The sequence below is a fragment of the Diachasmimorpha longicaudata genome, chromosome 5 (assembly GCF_034640455.1).
Source record: "Diachasmimorpha longicaudata isolate KC_UGA_2023 chromosome 5, iyDiaLong2, whole genome shotgun sequence".
NCBI classification, from domain to species: domain Eukaryota; kingdom Metazoa; phylum Arthropoda; class Insecta; order Hymenoptera; family Braconidae; genus Diachasmimorpha; species Diachasmimorpha longicaudata.
This window is the reverse complement of record NC_087229.1, coordinates 4,239,452-4,252,121: the sequence shown is the minus strand read 5'-3', so window position 1 is coordinate 4,252,121 and position 12,670 is coordinate 4,239,452. Positions and strand designations below refer to the sequence as shown.

At 41.1% G+C, this 12,670-nt stretch overlaps 1 long non-coding RNA gene across 1 annotated transcript; it reads left to right on the top strand.

The window, feature by feature from the left end:
* The first annotated feature begins 3,124 nt into the window (after positions 1-3,124).
* Positions 3,125-7,019, top strand: LOC135162981 (uncharacterized). The gene is made up of 5 exons (XR_010299048.1): positions 3,125-3,307; positions 3,462-4,659; positions 4,741-5,066; positions 5,172-5,433; positions 5,591-7,019. It is a non-coding gene; the product is annotated as an uncharacterized LOC135162981 (long non-coding RNA).
* The last annotated feature ends 5,651 nt before the right edge of the window (positions 7,020-12,670 follow it).

The window sequence follows — 12,670 nt, the reverse complement described above, 5'->3', positions numbered from 1 at the left end:
CGTCTGGTTGTCGGGATTTGAAAGTATAATTTCCCCGCATTTTTCCAATAATTAACTTGCGAAGAAAAGATATTGATGAGAATTTACACTGTTAGAAATTTCTCGATATAAACATGAAGTATAAAACAATATTTTTGAAAATATGAAAAAACACGAAGGCAACTGTCGAAAAATCTGGTTTTAAATTTTTTTATATAAATTGAATTATATAATTTTTAGAATATATATATTTTGTTATGTATCATATACAATTGGGCTCTTGGCTGCAAGTTCCAGGAGAACAGAATAGTGTTAATAATTCAGTTATTGTAAGTATTGAAATATTTATTTATGACAACCAATTTATAGCAAATAATTTTCCAACAGCGTATTGAACAATCTTGTGTTAGTTCGAAGATGATGGCTTTTCTTGTAAAGGCCGAAGTGCAAAGTCCCCTTTAACCTTTTCAATAGTCCTTGTGACTGTGCGCCCTGGTCGCCCCTGGCAACCTCGATTGAGGCGCGTGTCAGGAGGTGGAATAAGCTACGTGAATATGGAAAAAAAAGAAATCTAGAAAAGGAGCAAGAAGACACCTTCACTAAAATCTCAAACTTGCAACCCGGTAATTTTCAGTAGAAGGGATGAGAGCCAAATACATATTTCCTAAGTTCCTTTCAAAATAGCCGAACAAAATTGATGAAAAAATCGTTATTATTAAAACTATCTAGAGTATGTCGTAGTATTTTCCATCAATAGACAATGTGATTATTGATTAACCGTCGATCAAACGGAAATACATCTGTTTGTCTGCAGATTAACGTTTTTCTGCTGCTTCGGGATGAGCGATTCTCAAAGAGGCAATTTGGCGAATTTTTCGCGGTGAAAAAAAAAAACGCCCGGCGTCGAAGAAAATTGTCGATCGACTGGGGCCAATCAACAGCGTTTCATGCGGTCGAGTGGGTGGGGAAGGATATAACTGTTGGGGAATAAAGGAAATAAAAAAAATGTGGATTTTTCTGTACGAAGAGAACATTTTCGTGAACCGGGGACCGCAGTTTGGGGGCACACGTACGCGTAATAAAATGAAGTTGATGTTAGAAGTTCTGTTGAATAAGAGGAAGCATTGGCAATATTGAGCAAAAAATTGGGAAAAAATTATGATAAAATGGCACTTGTCTTGTGTGCCAGAAATCCCGTTTTTTTATATCTTCGAAATAAATTCAGAGTGGGTACTTGAGTACGCGTGCATAGACACTCGAGGATCTTCCCAGTGTTGGGCACATTGAATCGATGAAAAAGTTATTTTGTTATGCAAGGATAGGTTCAATCCAGAGAAGTGCTCTTGGTGAAAATCGTTCGGATCAACTCGACAAAAGTATCTTGGAGATGGGCCAGGAATTTTTTCATCTGCATATTTTATCGAACGAATGCTAATATTTCACACCCTTTCGAAAATGTTTGTAAACACTGCAAAACATCGCATTAAAATTGAATAGAATTTTTCAGAATATCAAACATATCTGAAGACGTTTAGCCATACGGACCGAAAAGTCTGTGAAAAATCACTGCACCGGGCACTAGAATCGAGGGACAAAATGGTAGAATACTTAAGTGTGTTTTATTCAGACATAAAAATCCTATCAATACCGTAATTTTTCTAATTAGTGGTATGCCACTTCGTTAAATAGACTAAATATCCCTATAAAAGTTGAAGGTCTATCATTTTTTATTTCAGGTTAAATGAAAAATTGATACAAATCTTTTAATAATTCAGTTTATTTTATTTGGTCTTTTCTCATGTTTTACTGTACCACACAGCAATTGTGCCGAGTATAGCCTATTAGTACCGACGTGGGAAAGCCCATTAAGACATTTCACTAGACGGCATAGTAATTTTTCTCAGGCCTGCAAGCAGTGCAGTATTTTTTATCAGAATCGCACTATAAAAATTGTCATATTTTTCTCTCGGTGCACTTGTACGTCTGGAATTTCCACTCGGAAAGAAAAAAAAATTAAATGAAGTAAATTTCATACTTGATATTCGTCCATTCGATTTTCAATGGCAATATAAATAATTTTTCTATCAATACTGCTATCACAAATCGAATATACTAGAATCAAATATAAAATATCCATAAACTAAGTAGATTATTATCCTCATTTCAATTATAACGTATCCATTGAAATCACGAAAAAATATAATTGATTACAGTATTATTTTCTCTACGCGCGCTGTCTAAAATTGCCCCTTGTATCATCCTGTTCATCATGACATGCTTTCAAACAATGAAGGAGGGAAAGGATTTTAATTGAAACTGTTGCACGAAGTGACAATCTGGGCTCGCCGAAACACTCAATTATTTCGTTAAATATTCAAACGTCGTTTCATCTATAAATAGTCCTCAAATTACAGTCGGGGTTCTGCGGTAATGTTTTATCGTCCATTTTGGAAAAATAAACGTCGAGCCATCGGTGGAAACACATGAGTGACTGGCATGCAAACACGCACGGTGGCGCGAGGCCCGCTCATTTGAAAAATTGAGTGACAGCCGACCTTACACGATTGTTATTCAATTTATATTATGGTTACTTTTTTGTCGCTGTTCCACGATGCTTCAGTGGGATCCTTTCAGCAACTCAACCTTTATTACTGGACATATTGGAACACTTGAGAATGTTTTCCTAACTTGGAAGGATTTCCTCCATTTTACGGCCCTAATTAATAGATAAATATAATGAAATCTCAATTAAAATTATTATGATAGCAAATTTGACTTTCTCCTTCCAGCTCTTGTCGTTCTTCCGTCGATAACCAGTAATATATTGCGACGAAAATGACTGAACTTTTTTCGGAATTACTTTGCGTAATTTACGAATATTATTTTATGCTCTGGAAATTATTTTTTTCTATCGTTAATTAGATTTTTAATTAGACTCCGTTCTTTCTCCCCGACTATCGAGAAGAAGTCACAATTATTGATGAGATAATTCCGTTTGTCGATAACTTACCGATAGCCGAACAGAGAGTGGTCTTCGGAATTTTTTACCGACCGCGTAGTTTCTCGGAAGTGGGAAAATTATCGGCAATGATTGAGTGACAGGCATCATTATAATCGACTTATCGACGAAGCAGGTTCCATCATACTAGGTCACCTATAGTGGACGGAATAGTGATAATCTATAAATCAATTGTTTGTCGCTGTCTTAAACCAAGTATGAATAATCAAATAATCATTGACGCTGGAACGAGGCAAAATCAGCCTGTCCTGACCCAAGCTCTACCTTCTGGGTGGTTATAGCCTCAACTGGACGTATCGTGTGAATAATGTGAGTATTCCGTCGGCTAATTACTAGTCGTCATCGTAGTCAAATGGCGAAGCTGATTGCGTGAGGGTCTGGGTGACATTAAAAATGCGAGTGTTCTACACTCCATCATTCAACATGATTGACGCTAATTGTAATTAGAGCTGTAATTGATCAGAGAGCTCTGTAATATCGAACAAGAGAAGACGGAAAAAAAGGAATAAGTTCTTATTCCACGAGCTGTCAATCTAGACCAGCAGGATATCCATTTGCGTGAAGAATCCCAATGGTGATAGACATCTCCAGAGTCAAATTAAGGCGGGGAAAGTTTGCTGGGTATTGGAGCAGGTTTCCGAAGACAGGTCAAATCGAAGGGAAGGAAAATCGTTGGCCTCCGGCTAATAATTTAATTGGTCCTTTGCCATATCAACGAGGTTGATCTGGATCACCTAGTGCTGAAGTCACTGGAAACCCACTATTTGGATTCAATCCCTAGATGGGAATGTTGATGATCCGATAGGTTAAACGGCTCAAGTATTATCCGTTGGTGAAACTTAGCACCTTTTGCACGAAAAAAAGGTGAGGACCGCTAATTTTCCTAATAGATTAAATACCCAGGGTGGGAACATTGTCATTGAGGATCGAGTCCCACAGACTTTGCTAAGTGAGGGCCTCACCTTGTACGCCATTGTTTCACAAACAAAAGACGTTCCTAGCTAGTCATGGCGGCACTCTTTGAACGCCCCTTGGCCAATCGTTGGCTGCGTTTAGAGCAACCTGGTATAAAAGAAACCTGTGCTCGTCGATGATTAAGATTTTCTGCGTGTGCAAGTAATGCCCATGGGTTTGTACCACATTAAGATCGTCTCATCAAGCTTCTCCGAGGTGATTTGATGCTGTATAAAATTGCAAATCCTTGGTTCATCATTGCTCATTCACTTCGTTATTGTAATTGAATGATTTACGCATATATTAATATCTCTATAAATGGTTAATTTATAGGCAATTAACTTATTGACTGTGAAGAACCGATGACATTGATAGAAATAACGAAAATAGAATGGATGAATAGATAATTTCACAAACACATTGACCCGAGAGTTATAAACTTCTCTAGCCCATTGAAGAACTTTTTATGAATCATCATCGAGAAACCATTTCAGTGTTTTTCATCAACGTCCACCTCTCATTTTTCTTGTCCCCACTTTGGTCCCAGTGAGGGAAAAAAAAAGGTAATGGAAAGCCGCGTAGAGATGCCGCAGGGGCTTATACAGAGGATCATGATTAATCAATTAGCAATCTCGGAGAGCCCTTAAAAATTGACGGGGACGATGGTAAAAAAAAACCGGATCCAAAGGAGCCGACGTGACGCTGCGGTAAGGATTGCCCGCAAACGACTATGTTTCAAGAAATAATAATATCAGCAAAAAGAAAATAAAAAATCATCTTGCATCAAGGGTTTCTTCCTCACGATTGCGTGTAATCTACCGATATGATAGAGCACAATGATGAACCGTCGTCAATGGACAATTGATGTTAGCTCAGGAGTCTCCACAAATATCACGGATTTTATAGTGAATGATTTATTTAAGGGGAATTGCTGTGATGCACTCGAATTAATTCCTCCTCGAGGACCGGAAACTTACAAATTAACGAGTTAAAATCGGCTTCAACGATCGGATGGATGAACATGTTTAGTGTGAACAAGAATTTCCACCTGATGAACGACTACGTGCTGCATCACAGCTACTGAGGAAAAAAAGTTGAAAGAGAGTAAAAAAAGGTAAATTAGTTCTCCTGGTGGAAAGTCATTTTTCAAGCGGCCAATGAGTTGAATAACACCGGCATCAATTCAATTTTGCTTCATCATTTTTTATTTCTTTCTGAGAAACTGAGCGGAACTGGTTGTGGAGAGGGGAGAGAGACCCAAAAGTTATCTGGCCGAACAGTGTGAAATCATCCGCTTCCGAATTTCCTGAGTGAGATCTCTCCATCTCTCTTTCTCTCTCGAGGGTGCCGATGCATCGGAGCAGAAATAAATGACGTTTGCAAGGTGTTCGCATCAATAATATTACATCTTGGTTTGGCTCCTTCGAGTCCACTTCCCCTCGTCATCTTTATCCTCAGCCGCAACGAAACTTTAAAAATGGGTAATTAAAATAAAGGATGCCGACGAGGGTGTTATAAAAACGTTGCACGCCGGCTACATTTGAGGATTGTGCATTATTACACCATGACATTTAGTCATAAAACAAAGGTAGAGAGCATCGGCTGGCCTCCTCAGATAACAGTATAACCTTTTTCCAGGTTTTTTCCTCAATTCCTCTCCAGCTCCGAGGCCTTTACGGATTTTTAATTTTTAATGGGCGCAATGCACACACTGATGAATTTTTCCAATGGGAAAATATCGAAGGAAAGCAAGTGTTCGTCTGATCTACATTGAACATAATAGAGTTGACGGCACGTCCAATGACTTATTACATATACCTTGAACTCGATCGTAAAAGTTTAATCGATATATTTTTTTTCTCCCCTCAAAATCGACGCTTGATTACACGAAAATTGTGGTGGTCCACTTAGCCATCACTGTCACATTCTCTGTGGCGGTTCAGGATTTTTAAAATCCGTCCCTGAACTGCTGCCTAATAGTGATTCTCGGCTTTCAGCATCGAGCCGGGGTACTCAATTCTTTTTGTTCTACTGGGTTTCTTTTCACCTTTTTTTTCCTCTCGTTTCAATCCTTCACTCGTCCGTCCTCGTCGATGAATGCGAGGGAGAGACGCACGGCAATATGAACCTGTTAAGACTGAACGTGGAATCATCAGTTATAGGTGAAGAGGTGTTGGAGTGATCTATATTCGATTTCTTCTGGGCATTTTTGAATGATTGAGGGGAATTAGGTTTGTCATTCCATTCGGGCTTGTTTTCTACTTGCTCGCATGCTTCATTCCAGCATGTGGTAGTTTTTTGTTTAAGGAGACAACAGTTTAATGAAAATTGAAGATTACTTATCGTATTTTTTAATGGGAATTGCGAATAAAGAACAGGAAACCTTTAGGGAATTGAGAGGCTCATTATTCAATAAAATACAAAATCATTACATGATTTCAGCCGAAAAATTACTCAAACTTTTACAATTTTCATTAACTTGTACTCATTTTTTCCCCTCGGTGCAGTGAATAAAAATATTATCAACAAAAAATCTATTTCACGTGTTGGAATTCAAAGGATTTTCCTTCTTTATCAGTGTCACCCACAGAGCAGTATAATTTCTCTAAAATTCTCACTGATTGGCATGGATCGATTGGTCACGGACAATGGGGTCTTCCACTTGATGTTTGCGGCTGGAAGGGATTGTCGAGGTCCCGAGCAAAGGAGAGTGTCGGCAAAAGGATAAAAACAGTAATGAGCAAAACGCCGGTATCGTTACCGTTTTCTGTTGCTCTTCTTGTTGCGTTTTGCCCCCAGAGTTTGCTTCGGGGAAGTAAAAGAGTTAACGCTCCCGGATATCATCCCAAAGGGTTTCCGTCGCTTTCTGGAGAACACGACTGCCCATAACCATTTTATATTCGACCTCCTCAGGACAAGAATTCGCCACATTATTTTCAAAAATGATTGATGAAATATTACCGTGAAAGAGAAGGCATGGGAAAAGGGATAAAGGGAGGTGAAGGAGTGAGGCCAAACCGGTGTCCAATTAATAGTGTTGCAGTTAGTCAAGGAGGGCCCTCTACTTCTCTCCGTCTCATCTTGAACGAGAAAACCGGCCGCCTTTGACGTTGCCCTCCGAGGAGTCGTTTTGCGACGCTTCGTAGCGCGTATCGAGACTCCAACAGATGAGCCTGATCACGTCTACACGAGACTCTCGACAATTTACAATAGACATTCACAGATAGTTGTATAAATTATTGACAATTCAAATTGATCGTAAAAAATGTATATCTATGAGATATTTCATTTGATGATTATTGGAGGATTAAGAAACGTGTTCATAATGATATTTTCAACACCAGGACAGGACGAGTGAGTGGGATACCGATTAACGCAAACGAGACAGGGTTATTGGACTTATCAAGCGAGCTATATCCGAGCCGGCCGGTTCACCGTTGAAAACACTGGTAACCGATCTTGTCCGTCTTGTTCGTGTCAGTCGGCCGCGTGTTCCCCACCCATCCCTTCCCCTATCATCCTCTTCAGCAACGTTTCTCAAGAGCTGCTGCATCGTGTCCCACGTTTTCTTCATCAATTCTCCCATCGCTCTGTCACACTCCCTCTCACTCGGTTGCGCACGCGCGACTTCCAATAGCCTCACCCCCTACCCCCTTGTCTCACTCACACACCATCCACCTCTCTTCCTTCCTCACCACGACAGTCAACCTCCTGTTCCTCCACCAGCCAACCTGTCTCATTTTGCACAGCCATCTCACTCCAACTCAGCCACTATAATTTTCAGGAGTCGCATGCGGTCTCAGTCGCTCGATTGTTGGCTTCGCTTACCTCCCCACCATTTCTATCCAATGCTGGAGCGTCGTATGGCGGCTTGGATGAAGGTGAGCGGCACCCTTTGAAGTCCAGTTGGGAGCCAATTACACGAGTCACACACAGGGCCGCAGCTAAAGCCACTAGCGCACACCCAAAATACAGCCAAACTCTGGTATCGATTAAAATTGAGAAATATGATGGTTGGTGGGGTGGGGGGGGAGGGAGATGTATGCCAAGGGGTGGGGATTAAGCGTACGAATTAATTAACCTGCGCTGCGCGAGAAAGGTTGTGCCTAAGCGGAAGTTGATTAACGAGTCGTCGACGTGTGGCTTTCCTTGAATTAAATTTTGACATTTTTTTACACTCGTCGCACGACTGTATTTCTCTTTCATCAATTTCTCAGGGTATTGCGTCACTTCGAGAGTAGCTGGATGGGGAATCAACAATTCTCCGTCATATCGCGGTCACCGCAGTGTGGCCGAGCCATCAGGAAGCATGAGAATAGAGCGTATTTTTCGTGATGAGAGATTGTTGCAGGATAGGGAGGAGAAAAAAAAAAATAATATGTATCCAAGTTACGTCCAAAGGGATAAATTTTTCTTACGCCTAATCCGATGATTTCCAAAGTGGATTAGCTGAAGTGAGAAGCCCTCTCGCGCGTGAGTCTTGTGGATGCCATGGTAAGGACCACCCACCCAACCTATACTTAGCGAGGTGTCGGCAAATTGAGCTATAGATGCCCAGGGTAATATGAACCGGCCTCCCTCCACCTCTCTGGTCAGGATGAAAAAAAAAATGATAGGCCTTCGAGAACAAGAGGTGTTGGAACATCGTCGATAGCATCCGGTGAGCGCTATTAGGGTCTCCCTCCAATCCTGAGGTCTTTCCACTAATTTCCCACCACCTGGGCTCCCATTCTTTCCCGAATTCTGGGTCTGAGTTCTTTCACTGGGCTATTGACTGTACAAAGTATTGCCGTCAGTGATTATCTGTTGCATAGGTAAAAGACTTGAGATGATTTCTCTCATGTTGTGGCTGAGACTCAAACATTTTCCGGTGTGACGGTCATCATCGACGTTTGTATGATAATGGCTAAGGTGTGGAGAAATAACAGAGAGACGCTCACAAGTGATTGCCAGAGGAGGAGGGAGAGAAGGAGTGAATATGTGCCTACACATTTCAAACTTCTCTCATGTATATGTTATATATGCCTCGAGGGGAGGTGGACGGCGACGCGCGGTCTTTCTTTTGAGGCCTTTGTCGGATCTCCCGGCGCTTCGTGCATTTGCAACTAAAATCATCCCCCACCCTAAAATAGCGACCTAACCCCCGCGTGATTTGTTGGAAATTTATTATTAAAATCGCGTCATCCGAGTTGGGTGTGCTACGGTGATTAGTGAATCCCTCCATACATTCTCCTCGTTTTCCGAGTCAATGGAGGCTCCTGATGATTTCCAATAATAATCAGCACGAATCCCGTTCGTCAGCGCCCATTAATTCCCCCCAGAAATTGGGTGGCAGTGTTGACGGCTCCTCAGGTCAGTTGAATTGTCGTACCCCGGGGGTCAGCCTCTCCGTTTTCTCTCACGCGGGCGATACATTTTTCTCCCTAAACACATATTTTCCTATTTATTTTTATACCAAATTGCGCTTTAATTATCTGAAGACAACTAAATTAATGGGAGCGGGTAAATTTAATTTGGTTTTTCAATATGGAATTATTGTCCAGTATTTGATAAGGGTGGGGAGAAAATATTCGACTAGACTGTGTGCGACAAGTTGTAAGGTGAAAATATGAATAATATAGGTATAAAAGGAGTTGGATATAGTATGAGGTACGGCCGCGGCTTTGAGCGGCGATGGAGAAGGAAGAGTGGAAAAAGGAACGCGGGTAGAGACCACCCCGTGGCTCGTCGGCTCGTTTGATCTTCCTCCCCACCCGATTTCTTCAGCCTTTCTTACCCCCACCTCATCTTTGCTCATCTGCACCTCTCACTTTATCCAGTGTATTATATTATTTCTGTTTTTCTTGTCGAGTTTCTGTGGCCAACTCTTTTCAGACACGTCAAAATCACACCTCTACACTCTCAAATTATTTTATTACATTTTTCACAATGTACTATGGAAAAACATCAGTTCCCTTCTTATCACGAAATATAATTTGAAACATTTTGAACTGAGATGGCACCGGACAATTTTTGAAACTTTTTTTTCTTCTTTCGGCTGAAAATAAATGGTCATCTCTTCATCAGAAGTTATTGTTCTAAAATATCATCGTAGTTTCTGAAACTCAGTACCTGCACGTTATTCGAGAGCGCTACTTAATTATCCCAGTGGCCTCTAATCTGGGCTCGTCTTGCCGCCGTACACACGCCACCACCGGGTGACTCCCAGACATGTGTAGCGTCGTCTCGTGTGGTGTGCACGTTATTAGAGATGTATCCCTAAACATGAAGTTACACGTTGCCTCTTTGTATGTATGTACAAAAAAGTGGGTAACAAAGGCTTCTTGCTTAGGAGGCAAATATGAACACTATTGAGCTAGTTCATGTACACAGTTCCCTTGAAAAGAAGAATACTAATGCCTAATAATAATACAACATCAGGATCAAAATAAAGAGCGAGACTAAAAAATGTCTGCATACAATGAAAATGTGTCTCGATTTTAGGCGACTTCACGTACAGAAATTGCCCCATTAAATTTACATTACCGTTGCAGAAAAGCGTATCACGAGTGATCGTCGCCTGATTTCTATTCCCAAACCGAAGAAAAATTAATGTATGATGATTTCGGGGAATGTTCTTCCGAGGGATAAATAGTAAGGAACGGTACTCCCTTCAAGTTCAGTAATCGTATGCAGGAAATCATGAAAATTCTAGACCTGACAGGAAACTTTACCCACAAATTTTCATTCAGACATTGTTTATTCATTGAAATAATTATTTTTGACGTAGCACCATACCCATTACACTACGCAAGATGAATATTCAATTTGACCCAATAGCGGTCTAGAATTATATGAATTTTGGGTAGCGATTGATACGCGGGGAGAACAAAAGAAAGATATATAGGATGGCAACTCCATCCGGACGATTGTGCCACGCCCGCGATTGACGGGTGGTCTCAACTGATCCCATCGGGCCATCAGATATTTCTCAATCCACTCGTCCCGATTTTTCCGAGAACCCACTGGCCTCATTAATCGACAAATTAATCGGAAAATTTCTCTACGGAGCTTTATCGCAAGATAATTCCTCATATATGGAGCACATCAGTTTAAAGCAAAGACTTGAACTTCTTGGGCGTCGGTTCGAATCCATAGACGTATATAGTGATGAATAACAGAGAGGCTAATACGAGGATAGTCCCAGGAAGGTGAGAGCGAGAGTGTACAAGGGATCGCGCCTGTTGAGGTCTGTAATCAGGAGCCTCAAGCCGCTTGGGCCTCTTCTTGGCAGGTACTCTGAGCGTGCGCGGTACCCCCTTGCCATTAACCTCTATGCCACCTATATATTTTCAACTCTCTTGTACAACAGGACCAACCAGCCACTATTGATGACTCCGTGATGTACATTTTTCTTCTGATAAAATTCTACCGCGCAATAGCAAGTGCATACAAAACATCATGATACACGTCAAGAGAGTAATTTGTTGTCGCAGCAATCCAATTGTCCAATATCATGGCTTTTTAGCCGCTAGGTGTCATTAGAGCGAGGACGGCAACCTGACGGCCCTACACTGATTGGCCATCTTGGCTATAGCCTGGAGGGACACGGGTGGCCCATCAGCTGTCTCATTCGCCACGACAACGAGTCACCACACAACCCCTTCTAAATTTCTCCGGTATACGTAGCCATATAATCGGGTATTCAGGTGGCAATGTTTACCTGGACAAGGTTGATCCAATGAAGGTACCTTGGCAGTTTCCCAATGTCAAAGAAGTTCCTGCCAATAGCCATCTCACATTCTCCCAAGTTTCGTCAATAAATCGCGGGTAAAGTATTTAATCAAGTGAATCAGTAATCAAAAACAGATTAACGAGAGTGAAACTTGAACTTGCGGCTAATTTCCACCTGCACATGAGCACTCGTGATAATCTGAATAATTGTGATTGCCGATGCTCTCTGCAGTAATTCACCATCAAGATACTCATGTATTGATGAAGCATGTGATTAGGGACTCAAGTCTAATTATTGAAAAGTTGCCCCTTGCGTGTTATGTACATCGGAAATTACGGATCGAGTATCGTCTAATGGGCTACGTATTGACTGACATGTGAAAATGAATCCGAGTTGGACAAATACATAACAGCTACCAGTGTATGTACATCAGTCAGCGGGTAAATGATTCCGAATTACGGAGGCGTGTCGATATCCAATGATGTTATGCAAAGTGATAGTTTATAACCGTTAAGTGGTGGATCTTTGAGCAGATGAAGCGATATATCGTTGTATATTCACCAACGAGTCGTTAATGTCTGAGTACTCTGAATGATTTCGGTGGTATCGAAGAATCTGGATACCACTCATCACCATCACCATCATCATCATCGTTTTACATTGAATTATCAATTTATTGTCGAGGTAAAGGGAAATGGAACTGTTGTGTCATGATGTAATACACTGCATACGGGAAAGAGCATCAAATTGGTTGAGTTATTGGTGAATCGAAATATATTTTGAGAAAATTGGTGGTGATCATCATCGCCATTATGAATTCTTTATTTGGATGCAGCGGTGTCTGAATTACAGGGCGGCATGGGCTACCTTGCTTACTGCTTCATACATGGTGTCTGAACGTCGATATTAGCGATGGCTACGAACTACCGTCGCACTTATACCAAACAAAATAGTGAGCACGCGATGATGAAAAAAAATATATATATACACACACATACACGTAA